At 43.4% G+C, this 20,217-nt stretch overlaps 1 protein-coding gene across 3 annotated transcripts in view; it reads left to right on the top strand.

The window, feature by feature from the left end:
• Positions 1-20,217, top strand: part of trim13 (tripartite motif containing 13) — a 53,122-nt gene that overhangs the window by 5,415 nt on the left and 27,490 nt on the right. The gene's annotated exons all lie outside the window — the stretch shown is intronic.

The following is a 20,217-nucleotide window of genomic DNA, read 5'->3' as shown; positions in this document are numbered from 1 at the left end:
CCCCTCTACCCTGGGGAAAAGCCTCTGACTATCCACTCTATCTATGCCCCTCATAATTTTGTATACCTCTATCAGGTTTCCCCTCAACCTCCTTCGTTCCAGTGAGAACAAACCGAGTTTATTCAACCGCTCCTCATAGCTAATGCCCTCCATACCAGGCAACATTCTGGTAAATCTCTTCTGCACCCTCTCTAAAGCCTCCACATCCTTCTGGTAGTGTGGCGACCAGAATTGAACACTATACTCCAAGTGTGGCCTAACTAAGGTTCTATACAGCTGCAACATGACTTGCCAATTCTTATACTCAATGCCCCGGCCAATGAAGGCAAGCATGCCGTATGCCTTCTTGACTACCTTCTCCACCTGTGTTGCCCCTTTCAATGACCTGTGGATCTGTACTCCTAGATCTCTTTGACTTTCAATACTCTTGAGGGTTCTACCATTCACCGTATATTCCCTACCTGCATTCGACCTTCCAAAATGCATTACCTCACATTTGTCCGGATTAAACTCCATCTGCCATCTCTCCGCCCAAGTCTCCAAACAATCTAAATCCTGCTGTATCCTCCGACAGTCCTCATCGCTATCCGCAATTCCACCAACCTTTGTGTCGTCTGCAAACTTACTAATCAGACCAGTTACATTTTCCTCCAAATCATTTATATATACTACAAAGAGCAAAGGTCCCAGCACTGATCCCTGTGGAACACCACTGGTCACAGCCCTCCAATTAGAAAAGCATCCTTCCATTGCTACTCTCTGCCTTCTATGGCCTAGCCAGTTCTGTATCCACCTTGCCAGCTCACCCCTGATCCTGTGTGACTTCACCTTTTGTACTAGTCTACCATGAGGGACCTTGTCCAAGGCCTTACTGAAGTCCATATAGACAACATCCACTGCCCTACCTGCATCAATCATCTTAGTGACCTCCTCGAAAAACTCTATCAAGTTAGTGAGACACGACCTCCCCTTCACAAAACCGTGCTGCCTCTCACTAATACGTCCATTTGCTTCCAAATGGGAGTAGATCCTGTCTCGAAGAATTCTCTCCAGTAATTTCCCTACCACTGAAGTAAGGCTCACCGGCCTGTAGTTCCCGGGATTATCCTTGCTACCCTTCTTAAACAGAGGAACAACATTGGCTATTCTCCAGTCCTCCGGGACATCCCCTGAAGACAGCGAGGATCCAAAGATTTCTGTCAAGGCCTCAGCAATTTCCTCTCCAGCCTCCTTCAGTATTCTGGGGTAGATCCCATCAGGCCCTGGGGACTTATCTACCTTAATATTTTTTAAGACACCCAACACCTCTTCTTTTTGGATCTCAATGTGACCCAGGCTATCTACACACCCTTCTCCAGACTCAACATCTACCAATTTCTTCTCTTTGGTGAATACTGATGCAAAGTATTCATTTAGTACCTCGCCCATTTCCTCTGGCTCCACACATAGATTCCCTTGCCTATCCTTCAGTGGGCCAACCCTTTCCCTGGCTACCCTTTTGCTTTTTATGTACGTGTAAAAAGCCTTGGGATTTTCCTTAACCCTATTTGCCAATGACTTTTTGTGACCCCTTCTAGCCCTCCTGACTCCTTGCTTAAGTTCCTTCCTACTTTCCTTATATTCCACGCAGGCTTCGTCTGTTCCCAGCCTTTTAGCCCTGACAAATGCCTCCTTTTTCTTTTTGACGAGGCCTACAATATCTCTCGTCATCCAAGGTTCCTGAAAATTGCCGTATTTATCCTTCTTCCTCACAGGAACATGCCGGTCCTGAATTCCTTTCAACTGCCACTTGAAAGCCTCCCTTTCAAGCATTAAGAATTCCAGCAGGTGCCCCCGCCACGTCAGGGCACAGGGTGGAGAGATTGATCTCCACCCTAACAGGATCTGCCTTCGGGTGATCAACGAGGCGAAGGCTACAACATCTGCCTTCGCGCCCGTTTCCAACCCTGGCTGGTCAGACACCCCGAATATGGCCTCCCAGGGGCCCGGGTCCAGTTACACGTGCACCACTTTAGAGATTGCCCTAAACACCTCCTTCCAGTAATCCTCCAGCTTTGGACACGACCAAAACATATGAACGTGGTTTGCGACCCGCCCCCCCCTGCAACATTCACATACATCTTCTACCCCCTCAAAGTGCCGGCTCGCCCTCGCCCTTGTAAGGTACACTCTATACATCACCTTCAGCTGTATCAGCCCCAACCTCGCACACGAGGTGGAGGCATTCACCCTCTGGAGCACCTCGCACCAGAGCCCCTCCTCCATACCTTCACCCAACTCTTCCTCCCACTTTGCCTTGATTCCTTCTAGCGACGCCTTCTCCTCCTCCAAAATAGCCCCGCAAACTGCCAATATTACCCCCTTCTCTAGTCCCCGCCGTCACCACCTCCTCCAGCAATGTGGAAGCCGGCTCTACTGGGAAGAGATGTATTTGGTCCACTTGAAGATGTTCCACTTGTGAATTCAAAATAACAATTAATTGCTGAATAGATACAAGCCATATTAAGTGCCAAAGGCTTGCAATCGAGTGGGTTATTAATTCCAGACTAATGAGTTTGACGAAACATATGGGCATAATCTCAATGTTTTCTTTTAGCTATAGTTCTTATTTTAGTGAACATGCTACATGTTTTTTCGGCCTTTGTCATGAGCTGTTCCTATATCACCTCTATTTTTAGATTAGCCAATGGGAAGCTTGGGGATTGTGACACACGGATTATTCTTGCTCTGAGTTTTCTTTCCTTTGTCTTCGGGAAGTGTCTGGATATTGCTAGGCACTTCCTGCAGCAGCAACCTAATTGACTTGGACAACTTTGGAGTGGAGTGCCATAGTTCAAATCTGTTTTGCTGTAACTTAATCATTGCATGCAACAATGATATTCTTCTGTGATTCTGGATTAACATTATTTAATTTCCCTTTTATAACCATGTTTGCACTTCATTTCAAATCCATTTGCAGACCTACAATTGGATGACCTTGAGGGTCTTTATGTGATAGTACATTTTAACAGCTGGTGAACACCGACACAGCACTCTGTTCCTTTTCTTTTATTTCCTTTTCTTCCCATGTACTTAATGATCTGTTGAGCTGCTCGCAGAAAAATACTTTTCACTGTACCTCGGTACACGTGACAATAAACAAATCCAATCCAATCCACCCATTCATGTTTGCTTCCCTCCGTTGTGTGAAGGTTGAATGGTATCCATTGTACTTTACATTGCTCCTACTGCTGCACAAAAGTATTTCTATTGGCATCTGGTTAAATATTGATCATTTCTGAAAGGCGAGGCAGTGACGTAGTGGTCACTGGACCAGTAATCCAGAGGCCCAGAATCATGCTCTGGAGACCTGGGTTCGAATCCCAGCATGGCAGATGGTGAAATTTGAATTCAATAAAAATCTGGAATTAAAGTCTCTAAAAGGTGACCATGAAACTGTTGTCGATTGTCGTAAAAGTCCATCTGGTCCACAGATAGTCGTCCTTACCTGGTCTGGCCTACATGTGACTCCAGATCCACAGCAATGTAAACTCTTAAATGCCCTCGGGGTTAGGCAATAAATGCTGGTCCAGCCAGCGAAATGTAATAAAATTTAGCTGGAGAGTAATTGTAAATGGCCTCCGGTCCAATACAATTGCTCCCATTGGTTAAAAAATCAGGCCAGGTGTGTCAGATAGAGACAAGGGATGATCCTAATGTGAAGTGCATAAATGCTGATGGGTCTCAAAGTGAGCTGTCTCTCGAATACCCTATTTTAGGGACAAATTGTGGAAATACTTCAAGGTTTTCTTGAGTGGAGATTTATAAGGTCACCAAGCTTTGACAAAATGGTATGTGAACAGCTGGTTTATAAAGTCATTTTCTGGGACAGTAATGGTATATTAATTAACTTTCTAGAAATCTAGAATCTTACTATGGTGTACTGACTGAAGTGTTAGTAAACTTTGTTGATTCTAACTTTGACTCTCAACCTTCTTTTATTCATGCCAGAATGCACCTTTTAGTCAACTACTTTAATTAGGAGAGGTGCCTCAATTGTGTTGTCTAGGATAGTCTTAATTTGATAATTAATATTGGAAGCTTAAAGATTATGAAAACTAGCTTGAACTTGGCTTTTATTACTGTGAATCGGAGATTTACAGATTAGCCATGATTTGATTGAATGGCAGAGCAGGCTTAAGGGGTTGAATGGCCTCCTCCTGTTCCTAATAGTCCGATGACACATTCTATTGATCTTTGGATGTAACAACTATGCTATAGTCTTGGAGAAAACAATTCAGTTCACGTTCTACTTATTAGTGTGCTTGGGCAATGATGAACATAGTGATGGATGTGACTCTGATCCATAGTGGGACCAGTCTTACTTAAAAAAAAGAATATGTTTGCCTGAGATGCTTGTATGGTCCATAATGCCTATGGGGATGGCTTCCAAGAGCTAGAGCACAGTTTTGGTGTACTGCACCTGTATTATAGTGTAATGGGGATGGATATTTGTGGTATATGTGACAGGACAGTGTTATTGGTAAGCAGATTCTTCTTCCTGTGCCCTGTGCCCTCCCGTACACTTTGGAAATTATGTTTTTATGTTCATCATCACCTGTCTGTGCCGCAATTACGATGTCGAAGAATCTCAAATGGCATTTCACAGAACAAAAAACAAGAATGGGTGCCAAATCTTTGTGGGGAGGTTTAAGACCGACCAAAAAGCTTGGTCAAAGAGATGGGTGGATGCACAAAAGGGCAGAGCCAGATGACCAGAACAGATGAACGACCGCCTGAGATTGTAGACATTTGTAGATGAGGACATGTGTATTTGTTTTGTTTAGGGGACAGGAGCGATTTGTAAAATTTAGGATAAGTGACTGGGACTTAATGCAGAGCAGCATATGAGTAGTACTATTTTAGATCGTTTCTGTCAGAAGCTTTTAGAAGGCCAACAATTAAAGAAATGGAGTCTAAGCAACAATGGGGACAAGTGCAGGATGGAAGTTGGTGATGTAATCCGGTTTTTTGGTGATGTATAGAATAAGGACTTTGTCAACTCTTGGTTAGTCTGGAGCCGTGGTTTACACTACGATTAATTTGTGTCTTGACTTTTTTTTGTACTGTACAATGTCACTTTTTCTATATGTCTAAAATAACTCAATAAAATTGTTTGCTTAAAAAAAACCTCTTGGTTAGCCTGAGTGAGCAGCAAAGGAGTGGAGAGGAAGGTTTTTTCTTTTGCAGGAGCCAAATCTAATCCATGTGGCCTTTCCAATATTAAACTTTCTATCATAAAGAAGCCCTCCTATCTATCCATTTCATAAGACATTTAGGAGAACTTGGGAGTTTTGTTGAGCTGGTAAACAGAATTTTTTTTATCTGCTCTCTGCAAATAAATAATAATGAACAAAAGCAAAGCCAGGCTATCGGTGAGCATGATTAAGGGTGCTGTTATTTTCAGATGTGTGCAGTATTTCATGCAATCCTAACAAGACTTCAGAGAGTAATGTGTTGATGTTCAACATGTCAATAGTTATGTTTAGCTGGTGGCAACCATTTCAAAAAGTAACAGTTTTTTCCAGTTCTAACTAAAACAATTTGTACCATATTGCTTTTATCTTTATATTTATGTACTTTTACTATCTAACTTACAACCTGCTGGAAGCATTGTCTTCTGATCCTTCTTTCCAGAAATCTAACTCATTCAAGATCACGACCACCATCTGTGGCTAGTTAAAGAAGTTAAAGATGGTATCAAATGGGAAGGAAAAAGCATACAATTCTGTCAAGATGAGAGACAGGTTAGGAGATTGCAAAGAAAAAGCATGCAATTCTGCAAAGATCAGGGACAGGTTAGGAGATTGCAAAGAAAAACCGTACAATTCTGCAAAGATCAGGGACAGGTTAGAAGATTGGACAAAATACAACTAACAGCACAGAATGGTTTAAAGATTAATAAGGGGGGGAGAAATTAGAGAATGAGAGAAAGCGAGCTACAAATAGTAAGAGTTTATACAAATTGAAAAAGGAAGAGAGTTAAGTAGAGTGAGCATGGGAATTAATAATAGGAATGACAGATGAACCAATATTTTGCGTCTGTCTTCACTGTCAAAGATACAAATGCACGATAGCAGAGTGGTTAGCACAATTGCTTTACAGCTCCACAGTCGTAGGTTCGATTCCCGGCTTGGGTCACTGTCTGTGTGGAGTCTGCACGTTCTCCCCATGTGTGCGTGGGTTTCCTCCGGGTGCTCCGGTTTCCTCCCACTTTTCAAAGATGTGCAGGTTAGATGGATTGGCCATGCCAAATTGCCCTGAGTGTCCAAATTTGCCCTTGGTATTGGGTGGGGCTATTGGGTTATGGGGATAGGGTGGAGGTGTGGGCTTGGATAGGGTGCTCTTTCCAAGAGCCGGTGCAGACTCGATGGGCCGAATGGCCTCCTTCTGCACTGTAAATTCTATGAACATCCCAGAAATATTTTTGAACCAGGAGATGAAAGGGAAGGAGGAACTAAGAACCATTGCCATTAAGAACATAAGAACTAGAAGCAGGAGTAGGCCATCTGGCCCCTCGAGCCTGCTCCACCATTCAATGAGATCATGGCTGATCTTTTGTGGACTCAGCTCCACTTTCCGGCCCGAACACCATAACCCTTAATCCCTTTATTCTTCAAAAAACTACCTATCTTTATCTTAAAAACATTTAATGAAGGAGCCTCTACTGCTTCACTGGGCAAGGAATTCCATAGATTCACAACCCTTTGGGTGAAGAGGTTCCTCCTAAACTCAGTCCTAAATCTACTTCCCCTTATTTTGAGGCTATGCCCCCTAGTTCTGCTTTCACCCGCCAGTGGAAACAACCTGCCCGCATCTATCCTATCTATTCCCTTCATAATTTTATATGTTTCTATAAGATCCCCCCCCTCATCCTTCTAAATTCCAACGAGTACAGTCCCAGTATTCTCAACCTCTCCTCGTAATCCAACCCTTTCAGCTCTGGGATTAACCTAGTGAATCTCCTCTGCACACCCTCCAGTGCCAGTACATCCTTTCTCAAGTAAGGAGACCAAAACTGAACACATTACTCCAGGTGTGGCCTCACTAACACCTTATACAATTGCAGCATAATCTCCCTAGTCTTAAACTCCATCCCTCTAGCAATGAAGGACAAAATTCCATTTGCCTTCTTAATCACCTGTAAACCAACTTTTTGCGACTGATGCACTAGCACACCCAGGTCTCTCTGCACAGCAGCATGTTTTAATATTTATCATTTAAATAATCCCTTTTGCTGTTATTCCTACCAAAATGGATAACCTCACATTTGTCAACATTGTATTCCATCTGCCAGACCCTAGCCCATTCACTTAGCCTATCCAAATCCCTCTGCAGACTTCCAGTATCCTCTGCACTTTTTGCTTTACCACTTATCTTAGTGTCGTCTGCAAACTTGGACACATTGCCCTTGGTCCCCAACTCCAAATCATCCATGTAAATTGTGAACAACTGCGGGCCCAACACTGATCCCTGAGGGACACCACTAGCTACGGATTGCCAACCAGAGAAACACCCATTAATCCCCACTCTCTGCTTTCTGTTAGTTAACCAATCCTCTATCCATGCTACTACTTTCCCCTTAATGCCATGCATCTTTATCTTATGCAGCAACCTTTTGTGTGGCACCTTGTCAAAGGCTTTCTAGAAATCCAGATATACCACATCCATTGCCTCCCTGTTATCTGCCGCACTGGTAATGTCCTCAAAAAATTCCACTAAATTAGTTAGGCACTTTATGAACCCATGCTGCGTCTGCCCAATGGGACAATTTCCATCCAGATGCCTCGCTATTTCTTCCTTGATGATCGATTCCAACATCTTCCCTACTACCGAAGTTAAGTTCACTGGCCTATAATTACCCGCTTTCTGCCTACCTCCTTTTTTAAACAGTGGTGTCACCTTTGCTAATTTCCAATCCGCCGGGCCCATCCCAGAGTCTAGTGAATTTTGGTAAATTATCACTAGTGCATTTGCAAATTCCCTAGCCATCTCTTTTCGCACTCTGGGATGCATTCCATCAGGGCCAGGAGACTTGTCTACCTTTAGCCCCATTAGCTTGCCCACCACTACCTCCTTGGTGATAACAATCCTCTCAAGGTCCTCACCTGTCTTGGCCTCATTTCCATCAGTCACTGGCATGTTATTTGTGTCTTCCACTGTGAAGACCGACCCAAAAAACCTGTTCAGTTCCTCAGCCATTTCCTCATCTCCCATTATTAAATCTCCCTTCTCATCCTCTAAAGGACCAATATTTACCTTAGCCATTCTTTTTTGTTTTATATATTTGTAGAAACTTTTACTATCTGTTTTTATATTCTGAGCAAGTTAACTCTCATAATCTATCTTACTCTTCTTTATAGCTTTTTTAGTAGCGTTCTGTTGCCCCCTAAAGATTTCCGAGTCCTCTAGTCTCCCACTAATCTTTGCTACTTTGTATGCTTTTTCCTTCAATTTGATACTCTCCCTTATTTCCTTAGATATCCACGGTCGATTTTTCATCTTTCTACCGTCCTTCCTTTTTGTTGGTATAAACCTTTGCTGAGCACTGTGAAAAATCGCTTGGAAGGTTCTCCACTGTTTCTCAACTTTTTCACCATAAAGTCTTTGCTCCCAGTCTACTTTAGCTAGTTCTTCTCTCATCCCATTGTAATCTCCTTTGTTTAAGCACAAAACACTAGTGCTTGATTTTACCTTCTCACCCTCCATCTGTATTTTAAATTCCACCATATTGTGATCGCTCCTTCCGAGAGGATCCCTTACTGAGATCCTGAATCAATCCTGTCTCATTACACAGGACCAGATCTAGGACTGCTTGATCCCTCGTAGGTTCCATTTCATACTGTTCTAGGAAACTATCGCGGCTATAAACTCCTCCTCAAGGCTGCCTTGACCGACCTGGTTAAACCTATCGACATGTAGATTAAAATCCCCCATGATAACTGCTGTACCATTTCTACATGCATCAGTTATTTCTTTGTTTATTGCCTGCCCCACCATAATGTTACTATTTGGTGGCCTATAGACTACTCCTATCAGTGACTTTTTCACCTTACTATTCCGGATTTCCACCCAAATGGATTCAACCTTTTCCTCCATAGCACCAATGTCATCCCTTACTGTTGCCCGGATGTCATCCTTAAATAACAGAACTAGACCAGCTCCCTTACCATCCACTCTGTCCTTCCGAATAGTTTGATACCCTCGGATATTTAACTCCCAGTCGTGACCATCCTTTAACCATGGTTCAGTAATGGCCACTAAATCATAGTCATTCACGATGATTTGCGCCATCAACTCATTTACCTTATTCCGAATACTACGAGCATTCAGGTAAAGTACACTTATGTTGGCTTTTTTTTACCTCTGTTCTGAATCTTAACACCTCGATCAGTAACCTCTCCTAAGTTATATTTCCTCTTAACCTTTCTCCTAATTTTCCTTGTCGTTGAACCCATATCTTCATGTAACAACCTGCCGCGTCGCTTACCATTAATGTTTTCACTTCCTGTTTTATTCCTTTTAGTATTCCTGGTCCTATTCACTGTGCTCCCCTCAGTCACTGTACCTTTTTGATTTTTGACTATGGCTTCTCTGCCTTACACTTTTCCCCCTTACTGCCTTTTGTTTCTGTCCCTGTTTTACTACCTTCCAACTTCCTGCATCGGTTCCCATCCCCCTGCCACATTAGTTTAAACTCTCCCCAACAGCTCTAGCAAACCCCCCCCCCCAGGACATCGGATCCAGTCCTGCCCAGGTGCAGACCGTCCGGTTTGTACCGGTCCCAACTCCCCCAGAACCGGTTCCAATGCCCCAGGAATTTGAATCCCTCCCTCTTGCACCATCTCTCGAGCCACGCATTCATCCTATCTGTCCTGACATTCCTACTCTGACTAGCTCGTGGCACTGGTAGCAATCCTGAGATTACTACCTTTTGAGGTCCTACTTTTTAGTTTAACTCCTAACTCCCTGAATTCAGCTTGTAGGACCTCGCCCCTTTTTTTACCAATATAGTTGGTGCCTATGTGCACCACGACAGCTGGCTGTTCACTCCCCCCCCCCCCCCCCCCAAGAATGTCCTGCAGACGCTCCCGAGACATCCTTGACCCTTGCACCAGGGAGGCAACATACCATCCTGGAGTCTTGATTGCGTCCGCAGAACCGCCTGTCTATTCCCCTTACAATTGAGTCCCCTATCACTATAGCCCTGCCATTCTTCTTCCTGCCCAGCTGCGCAGCAGAGCCAGCCAAGGTGCCATGAACCTGGCTGCTGCTGCCTTCCCCTGGTGAGCCATCTCCCTCAACAATATCCAAAGCGGTATATCTGTTTTGCAGGGAGATGACCGCAGAGGACACCTGCACTGCCTTCCTACTCTTACTCTGTCTTTTGGTCACCCATTTTCTATCTCCCTCAGTACCTTTCACCTGCGGTGTGACCAACTCGCTAAACGTGCTATCCACGACGTCCTCAGCATCGCGGATGCTCCAAAGTGAGTCCATCCGCAGCTCCAGAGCCGTCAAGCGGTCTAACAGGAGCTGCAACTGGACACACTTCTTCCATGTGAAGGAGCCAGGGACAGTGGACGTGTCCCTGAGCTCCCACATCGCACATGAGGAGCATGACACAGTTCTGAGATCTCCTGCCATGTCTTAAACCTTCGGTTAACTTCAACAACTACAATTTCCCAAAATAAAATAAAATAAATAAATAAACAACGAAGAAAAAATAAATAAATATACCAATGAAAAGAAAACGAAAACAGAAACACTACTTACCAGTCACTTACCAGGGATAAAAAGCACTTCTTCCACACCCAGCTTGGAATTCCCACTTAGATTCAAATTCCCAAACTCACTCTTGGTTCTGTCTCACTCTGGCTGTGTCTTCTCTGGCTCACTGGGAGAACTCACTTGGAGTGAGTTTACAAGTTGCACTTTTTAAATTGTCCTGAATTGACTCCCCTCCCCCATCCGCTTTTAGATCAAGGTAGATTTAAGTGACTGACACTTAACTGCCAACCAGTTATGTGAGTGGGTGGGGCAGCCCTTGTTAACCTCCACTGCACAATTCTAGCTTAATTTAAATTAATTTAAACTCCTGAAATTTAAAAGGAGTTGCCTTACTGATTTGATTCAATTCCCACCTAGATTCAAATTCCCAAACTCACTCTTGGTTCTGCCCTGGCTGTCTTCTCTCTGGCTCACTGGGAGAACTCACTTGGTTTCAATTGCAATTATCAGGGAAAAGGTCATGAGAATTATTACAACTGACTCCAGGTCCTGATTAACTTAATCCTGGCATCTTAAACTGGGTACTGAGATAGTATATGTATTAGTTTTTAATTTTCAAAAATATGACTCCTCTATTTGAGAAAGGAAGGAGACTGGAAACTACATGCCAGTTAGCTCAACGTCTGTCATAAGAAAAATGCTGGAATTGAAGAGGTTATAGTGGGACACTTGGAAAATCTTAATGCAATCAGGCAGAGTCCGTATGGTTTTTGAAAGGGAAATCATGTTTGTCTAACTTTATCAGAATTCTTTGAGGAATTAATGTGGATAAAGGGGAGCCTGTCAATGTGCTGTACTTAGACTTCCAGAAAGCATTTGACAAGGTGCCACACCAAGGGTTATTATTGCAATGTAAAGTGTTCATGATGTAGGGGATAACATATTCATACTCCTAAACAGCCCCTCTCGCCCTTCTCGACTGATGCACCGCTTTCCCTGTGCACAATAGGTCAAACCTCGCCTGCAACTCCTTCTTTGCCAGGAGATCCGGGTTCCCCGCGTACCTCCGTCCACCTCCAAAATGTCTTCTATCAGTCATTGACGTTCCTCCCTCTCCTCCCTATCCACCTTGGCCTTAAAAGAGATCTCCTCCCCCCTCATCACTGCCTTCAGTGCTTACCAGACCACCGATCGTGAGACCTCCCCCGTGCAATTAAACCCCACATACTCCTCAATCACTTTCTCTATCTTGTCACAGAAGATCTGATCCACCAGTAACCCCACATCCATTCTCCACTCTGGCCTCTGGGCTGCCACCTTCTCCAAAACCACATCCATCCAATGCGGAATCCCGAATGAAACAGCCTCACCTGATCCTTCACCCTCAAATGGGTCTCCTGCAGCATCACCATATTGGCTTTTAAGCTCTTCAAGTGTGTGAAAACTCTCACTCTTTTCACCCCCCCCCCCCCCCCCCCCCCCAATCTCTCTCCTGTTCCACATCACCATTCTGACTGGCAGCACGGTAGCATTGTGGATAGCACAATTGCTTCACAGCTCCAGGATCCCAGGTTCGATTCCGGCTTGGATCACTGTCTGTGCGGAGTCTGCACATCCTCCCCGTGTGTGCGTGGGTTTCCTCCGGGTGCTTCGGTTTCCTCCCACAGTCCAAAGACGTGCAGGTTAGGTGGATTGGCCATGATAAATTGCCCTTGGTGTCCAAAATTGCCCTTAGTATTGGGTGGGGTTACTGGGTTATGGGGATAGGGTGGAGGTGTTGACCTTGGGTAGGGTGCTCTTTCCAAGAGCCGGTGCAGACTCGATGGGCCGAATGGCCTCCTGCACTGTAAATTCTATTTATCTAGCTATCTATGACTGGGGGGTCCCCCCCACCACACTTGCGTTCACTAGCCAACCTCGGTGACCACTGCCAAAGCCCCCCCCTCCTCAGTAACCTGGCCCCAACTGCCAAACTCACCTCCCTTAAACAAAGAAACAATACGGAGCTGCACCCAAAAGGAAAAAAGAAAACCACAACCCAGAACACATATAAATGAACCTCCCCATTCAAGAGTCAAGAGGCAAAAAACTAAACCCCAATCAAATAGAAAATCCTCCATAAGTAAAAGACAATCCCCGTCCCCACCAACTAAGTCCAAATCCCAACTTTCATCTCATTCCCAGTCCTTCAGCCGTAACGAACGCCCCCACCATCTCAAAATAAAAATCCCTCGAATTGTGAGTCACGCTCAGCTTCGCAGGGTAGACCACTCCAAATATCACTCCGCTGCCATTCAATACCACCTTCACCCGTCCAAAAGCTGTCAGATCTTGGTATATTCGTATACCAATGCCTTCCTACTTCACATCTCACCTCTGCTTCACCCAGCACAAAACCACCTTCTTCATGTGATAGCTGTAGAAGCAGACTATGACCGCCCTTGATGGCTCATTCGCTTTAGGCTTCGGCCTGAGTGACCATTGTGCTCTGTCCAACTTGTAGTGGGAAGGATCTTCCCCCTACCCCATCAACTCCGCAAACATTTTTGCAAAGTACTTGGTCGGCCTTGGGCAGACTCCCGATTCTCAAATTTTGCCTCCTCGACCTGTTTTCCAGGTTCTCCACCTTGGCTCTGAGCGACAGTGCCTTCTCCACCCCGTTCAACTGATGATCTGGCACCCGCCCACCTCGACTGACGTCATCATCACTGCCGCCTTTACCAGGCAATCGCCTCCGCCACCATTGGAGTCATCATCTCCCTCCGAAGCACCTCCACATGCATGCCAAACAGCCTTTCAAATTCCACCGACATCACCTCGGTTCGAGTTTCCACTGTGAGGGGAGTGGCCCCACCCGACGGGCCCTGTCCTCTTTCTTCCTGCAGGACTTGCAGCCTCAGCGCCAGTGGACTTTCGTTTGCCCCCTTCTTTCCACCACCTTTCTTATGGAGCTTCAATATTTCCCGTCTTCTTCCTTATGACTTCCCACACCAACTCAACCACAAATTACCCCTGAAACCAGGGTAAAAGTCCAAAATCCAGAGACTCTAGCAGGAGCACCTAACGTGTGACCCCCACCTACATGCTGTCACCGGAAGCCTGGTTTCTTTTTAAGAAAGGATGTAAATACATTAGAAGCAGCTCAGAGAAGGGACACTCGACTGATAACCTGGGTTTGGGGGGACTAGGGGGCATTATCGCGTGATAACTGGGACTGCATCCATTGGAGTTTAGATTTTTGAATGATTATTTGATTAAAACACATACAATCCTGAGGGGACTTGACAGGGTGGATGTTTTTCCTTCAGTTTAAAAATAAGTGCTCTCCCATTTAAGATTGAAATGAGGAGACAGTTTTTTTCTCTGGAGGGTCATTCCGGGTGCTGGGTGGGAGGGGTCTTTGATAATGCTGCCCGCTTTTCCAAGGCAGAGGAGGTGTAGACCGGGTCAATGGATGGGAGGCAGGTTTGCATGATGGACTGGGCTGTGTTTACGACACTCTGTAGTTTCTTATGGTTTTGGGCTGAGCAGTTGCCATACCAGGCTGTGATGCAGCCAGACAGGATACTTTCTATGGTGCATCTGTAAAAGTTGGAAAGAGACAATGTGGAAATGCTGAATTTCCTTAGTTTCCTGAGGAAGTATAGGTGCTGTTGTGCTTTCTTGTTTGTAGCTCAACGTGGATGGACCAGGACAGATTCACTGGTGAATAATCCACTGGTGATGTGCAGTGGAGGCAGTGCAGATTCACTGGAATGATACCAAGGGTTAAAATGTCTAGTCTTGAGGACGGGCAGCGTAATGTTGTCATACATTTCCTTGAGTATTAAAGATTAACCCCCCCCCCCCCAGTGCAATTGAGGTTTCAATAGGGGGAGTTTGGGAAGCACTGGAGAAGAGGATTCAAATATTGAATTGACTACATAAATAGGAAAAAAAATTCTGGTGGGGAATACAAATCTTGAAATTAGAATGAATCTAGGAAGTACTTATTCGTACAAAGAGTAGTAGAACTCTGGGGCACTCATTACACCTAGCTAAATTGCAGCTTTCAAAATTGGCAACGGATACCCAGAGATTGGAGTTGAGGTACAGGTCAGCCATGAGACAATTGAACATGAGATGCTGAATAACCTACTCCTGCCCCTATCACACCATTAGAACGTCTCAAAACTCTTCACAATCAGTATTTCTAAAGTGCAGTTTAGGCAGATATGGGAGCCAGTTTACATGGAGATAAACAAACGAGAAGAAGAACCCATTATGCTAGGTTGTTTTTGCTTTGGTTATGAAAAGAATGTTGACTGGGATCCAGGAGAACCTTTTGTTCTTTGAGTAGTGCCATGGGATCCTTTTTTTAAACAGGCACCTGAATTGACAGACCGGATGTGATGCTCTTTATTCAATTCAAGAAGACTTATTCCAAGTTTAAAGGGAATGAGCTGAGAGGAAAGACTACAGAATAATAATAATAATCGCATATTGTCACAAGTCGGCTTCAATGAAGTTACTGTGAAAAGCCCCTAGTCGCCACATTCCGCCGCCTGTTCGGGGAGGCCGGTACGGGAATTAAGCCTGTGCTGCTTGCATTGTTTTGCATTACAAGCCAGCTGTTTAGCCCACTGTTCTAAACCATTAAAAACGAGACCCTTAACTTGAAGTGTCAATATTAAAAAATTATTCCAGGATCTTGTACAAAAGTAAAACTGGAAAATACCAGCTTCATTTGTTGAACAGAGCCAACACCTTTTTTTAATAAACAAAAAATAGGGCGGTGTGGTAGCACAGTGGTTAGCATTGTTGCTTCACAGTACCAGGTCCCAGGTTAGATTCCCGGCTTGGGTGGGAGTCTGCATGTCTGTGCGGAGTCTGCACGTTCTCCCCGTGTCTGCGTGGGTTTCCTCTGAGTGCTCCGGTTTCCTCCCACAAGTCCCGAAAGACGTGCTGTTAGGTGAATTGGACATTCTGAATTATCCCTCTGTGTACCCGAACAGGCGCCAGAGTGTGGTGACTAGGGGCTTTTCACAGTAACTTCATTGTAGTGTTCATGTAACAATAAAGATTATTATTATTTAAATCATTATCGCATGATTGTAGGACCATATTTTGCACCATTGGCTGCTGCATTTCCTGCATTACATTTCTTCAGTTGTAAAATGCTTTGGGATGTCCTAAATTTAAGAAAGTTGCTATATAAATTCAAGTTTTACTTTAAATGTAATATGATAACATAACGAGCTGGTTACAATGGTAGAAGAGTGGCAAATGGCATTTAACCATGAAAAGTGTTAGGTAGTGTATTTTGGGACAACTAACAAGACGAGGGAATATACAACGAATGGTCAGACCCTAGGAAGTACAGAGGATCAAAGGCACCTTGGTGTGCATGTTCACAGTTATCTGAAGTCAGCAGGGCAGGTAGATAAGGTAGTTGAGAAGACTTTTGGGATTTTTACATTCAATGCCTTGGTTGATAATTTTGCTAAAAGGAACGTTTTTTTAAATAGGAAAAAATGATTAGACATTAGAATTGTTTTCATTGGTCTTTGTTCAGTGTTGCATTTAGAAATTAGATGTTTAATATTCTCACAAACTCTACAGTGAAATAGTATGTTTATGGGAAATGATGTGAACCAAATCTCCGTGTTTCTTCTTTAAAAGGCTAAATAGATATTTTGAACGTGCAGTGAATGTTATTATAGCTGTAAAGAGGTGAAGTGCTAAACTCAAAAATGTTAGTGTCCAGTGCCATAGTTATTTTGGTTCATGAGGTCTCGGAGTTTTAGGCATATGGGCAAATCATTAGGCTCATCAACACGGTTGCGGATGGTACAACTCAGTTTTATTACTAATATATATTTACAATGGTAAACTGGTTATTGTGGTTCGATCATAACCCTTGAATCTGTGGACCTATTCCTAATACTATCTTGGAGTTGCACTCAGCATATGGTGGATGGCTGAGTGGCTTGTTGTGAGCTCTGTGCCCTGAGCTGTCTCCTGCTGGAATGCGCGGGAAGTGTCGTGTTCCCCGTTTTATAGTGGGTATGCTCTTGCCTGTGATTGGCTGTGGTGTTGTGTGTGTATTGATTGGTCCGTTGATCTGTCCATCAGTATGTATGTGTGTTTGCACCATGATGTTTACCTGAATATCATGACAGAAACATGTGCCTCACGATCATTTTTCACATTGCCTGCTTCAATGACCTTCCTAAATTTCTCATTCCAAATTCTTGGTTATTCTTCAGGTGAAATAGTTGCATCCAACTTCTCTTTTTTTCTTAACTTGGAATCATAGAATCAGGCAGCACAGAGGAATCCGTTTCTGTTTGGCCCATCTCTTTGAAAAATACTTGCCTAATTAGTTCCACTCCCTTGCTCATTCCTGTAATCTTGCAAAGGTTTACTTCGTTCTTTTTGAATTTGCATCATATATTCTTAATTCTGCCAAAACCTTTCATGATTTTAAACACCTATTAAATCTTGCCATAACCTTCTCTGCTGTATGGAGTACAATATCTGTTTCTCTAGTTTGTGCACATAACTGAGTCTGTTACAAAGTGTCTGTTAAATTTTGATCCCTGATGATTGAAGCAAATATTTTTTCCAGATCAGTTTTTCGCAAATTTCCCTCATGATCTTGACTTGATTACATCCCAATGACTGCTCTGTTCAACTTGCTTGAACTTTTTCTGCTTACCTCCTGTACTCGAGTAACCTTCTAGTTACCCTTGAGTAACCATGTCATTTAGATAACCAGAACTGCGCACACTACTGCAGATGGAGTCTGAATAATACTACTTATAGCATCTGTACTCTATTTCACTGCTAATACCTCATTTTCAGTTATTTTTATTGTAGCTAAGCACTGTCCTTATCCAGTAGAAACATTGATCTCTTGCCTGTTCCATTTAACAGCCATTCATAGAACACGATTAAGCACTTGTTTTTGAAGGTTCCTTTATAGTCACAATTTATATGTAAGAACGTTTCTTGTAATATATGTTTGAATCTGTTAGAATATAATTCATTACTTCGGTTGGGATGAATGGTTTATTGTGTTGAGATTTTCAGATTTAAGACAACATGATCACTGTTCTTTCTTCATACATACAGTGTCTTCCAACCGGCCAAAAACACTCCAGCTGGCAATCAGAACTGTATTGAGCCTTGGAGCGGAGTTTGCTTGTGTCATGAAAATGCTACTCGAGTACAGGGAACTTAGGTTCTCTGCTGTTGTGCATTCACCAAAGCCAAATCAAATATGTTTATAAAGGTGAAGGAGGAACAAGGGAACATCCAACTCTGGCTTCATGTCTGTTGCACAAGCTACTTGTGACTGCTGCTAACGAGCAGACACATAGGAAGATCTGATGCATCAACTTGTGGGATCTACCACACCTGCAGAACACATTCCGTTGCCAAGGATGCTGGTCCAGGTATATTATGTGACACTTGTGTGATGAATGCCTGGTTTCCTGGACTGTTGTCTCCTGCAATTAATGTGTCAAAGAATGATTTTGGTGAAACTAAAAATAAATGGTTCAACAAAATTTACTTAGCGTGCATTTTGATTTTTGTCGAGTTGTCTTCAATTTAAATTTAGAAATATGTATACATGTTTGATTTTTCCCTTCAGATAAAAATATATTATTTTGCAATAATGAATTCCTTACATTTGAAAACACACAGATGTTAGCGGGTTTTTTAATTCAGTAAAAAATGAATACTTGGAAATTGTTTTTCAAATATTCTTCTTCATATCAGGGTGGTTAGAATGACCTTTTGGCGCATAATGATGTTTAAGTACTTTAAATCAAATCATTAAGAAACATTTAACTGTTTGAGGAGCAGCCCGCAGCCCTCTTCTGTACAGAGTGTTGAGCTGCATTCAAAATGTCCTTGAATGAAGTGTTTAAAAATAGAGCAAAAATAATTTGCTAAGCACATTCACTACAACAAAATGCATTTGTAGAGCACTTTTTAATGTAGCAAATCATCACTGTGTACTTCAGATAGAAGGCATTCTTATCTACCATTCGAGATGGTTGTGTCTGAAGAAAATACATGCATTTGGAATTGCACAGCTACTGTCATTTTCAGGTTCTTGTTGAGCAAAGGGACATGACCATTTGCTAACTGCATTATATTATTCGATTATTGACAATATACACCATTCTGTCAGGCATCTTTGATATGAAGGATGAATAATGGGGCAGCTTGATATTATATGTGTTATTTTCACTTTAAGAAAGGTGACCCTGAACACATGGGAATATTGGAAACCTTGGCCGGAATGGAAGAATTGTGTCGCCCCAAAAAATCATGGGGAATAAGAATTGTACAATCCAGATTGCCTGCAAAATAAAATGTTACAACCATATGTCTATAAACAAACAGCCTTGGGTTAGTGGTAGTGCCTCTCCGACAAAAGGTTGAGGTTTTAAGACTCATTCCAGAGTTAGCACATAACTCAGGCTGCCACTTTAAAAAGAAAATTCCAATTAACGGGCAATTTTAGCATGGCTAATCCAGCTACCCTGCACATCTTTGGGTTGTGGGGGTTAGACCCAGACACGGGGAGAATGTGGAAACGTCACACAGATAGTGACCCGGGACTGTACCCGTCCTCGCTGTCGTGAGGCACTGTGCTGCCCCTCAGGCTGCCACTTCACTGAGTACACTGAACTACTGTAATGTCAGAGGTAACATCTTTTGGATGAGAACCCTCTCAGTTGGGTGTAGGGATCCTTGTGCATGATTCGAGAATTTTTGGGAGTTCTCCCCAGATGTTCTGGCGAGGTTTGATTTTATTCAGTCTTGTAGGCTTTGCCAGCATCTGTTGTCCTGCCTTTTGTAGACTGAACATAACATTTATCATATTCCTAGGCAGATGCCAGACTTTGAACGGCTTTGCTAGGGGCAGAGCTAAGACTTGGCGCACAAGTATTCAGTACTCTTGCCAGAATGTTGTCAGGGTCCATGGCCCATGACATCACATGGAGTTAATTGAATTTGCTGAACACTGGTATCTGTGATGCTGGGGACCTCTAGAGAAGCCTGAGATGGATCATTCATTCTGCACTCCTGGCAGAAGATGGTTGCAAATGCTTCAGCCTTGTTTTTTGCATTGACATTCTTGGCTCCTCCATCATTGAGGATAGGAATATTTGTGGATCCTCCTTCTCCAGTTAGTTTAACTGTTCACCACCATTCATGACTGGATGTGGCAGGTTTACAGAGCTTTGTTCGTTCTGATCTGTTAGTTCTGTCGCTTAGCTTTGTCTGTCTCCTAATACTGCTTCTGCTTTTTGACATGCAAGTAGTTCTGTTCTGTGGCTTCACCAGGTTGACACCTTATTTTTAGGTGTGTCTGGTGCTGCTCCTGGCATGTCCTCCGGAACTCTATTGAACCAGGATTGTTTGCGCGGCTTGATAATGGTAGAG

This window comes from Scyliorhinus torazame, chromosome 8 (assembly GCF_047496885.1).
Source record: "Scyliorhinus torazame isolate Kashiwa2021f chromosome 8, sScyTor2.1, whole genome shotgun sequence".
NCBI classification, from domain to species: Eukaryota; Metazoa; Chordata; class Chondrichthyes; order Carcharhiniformes; family Scyliorhinidae; genus Scyliorhinus; species Scyliorhinus torazame.
This window is presented reverse-complemented; position numbering and strand designations above follow the sequence as displayed.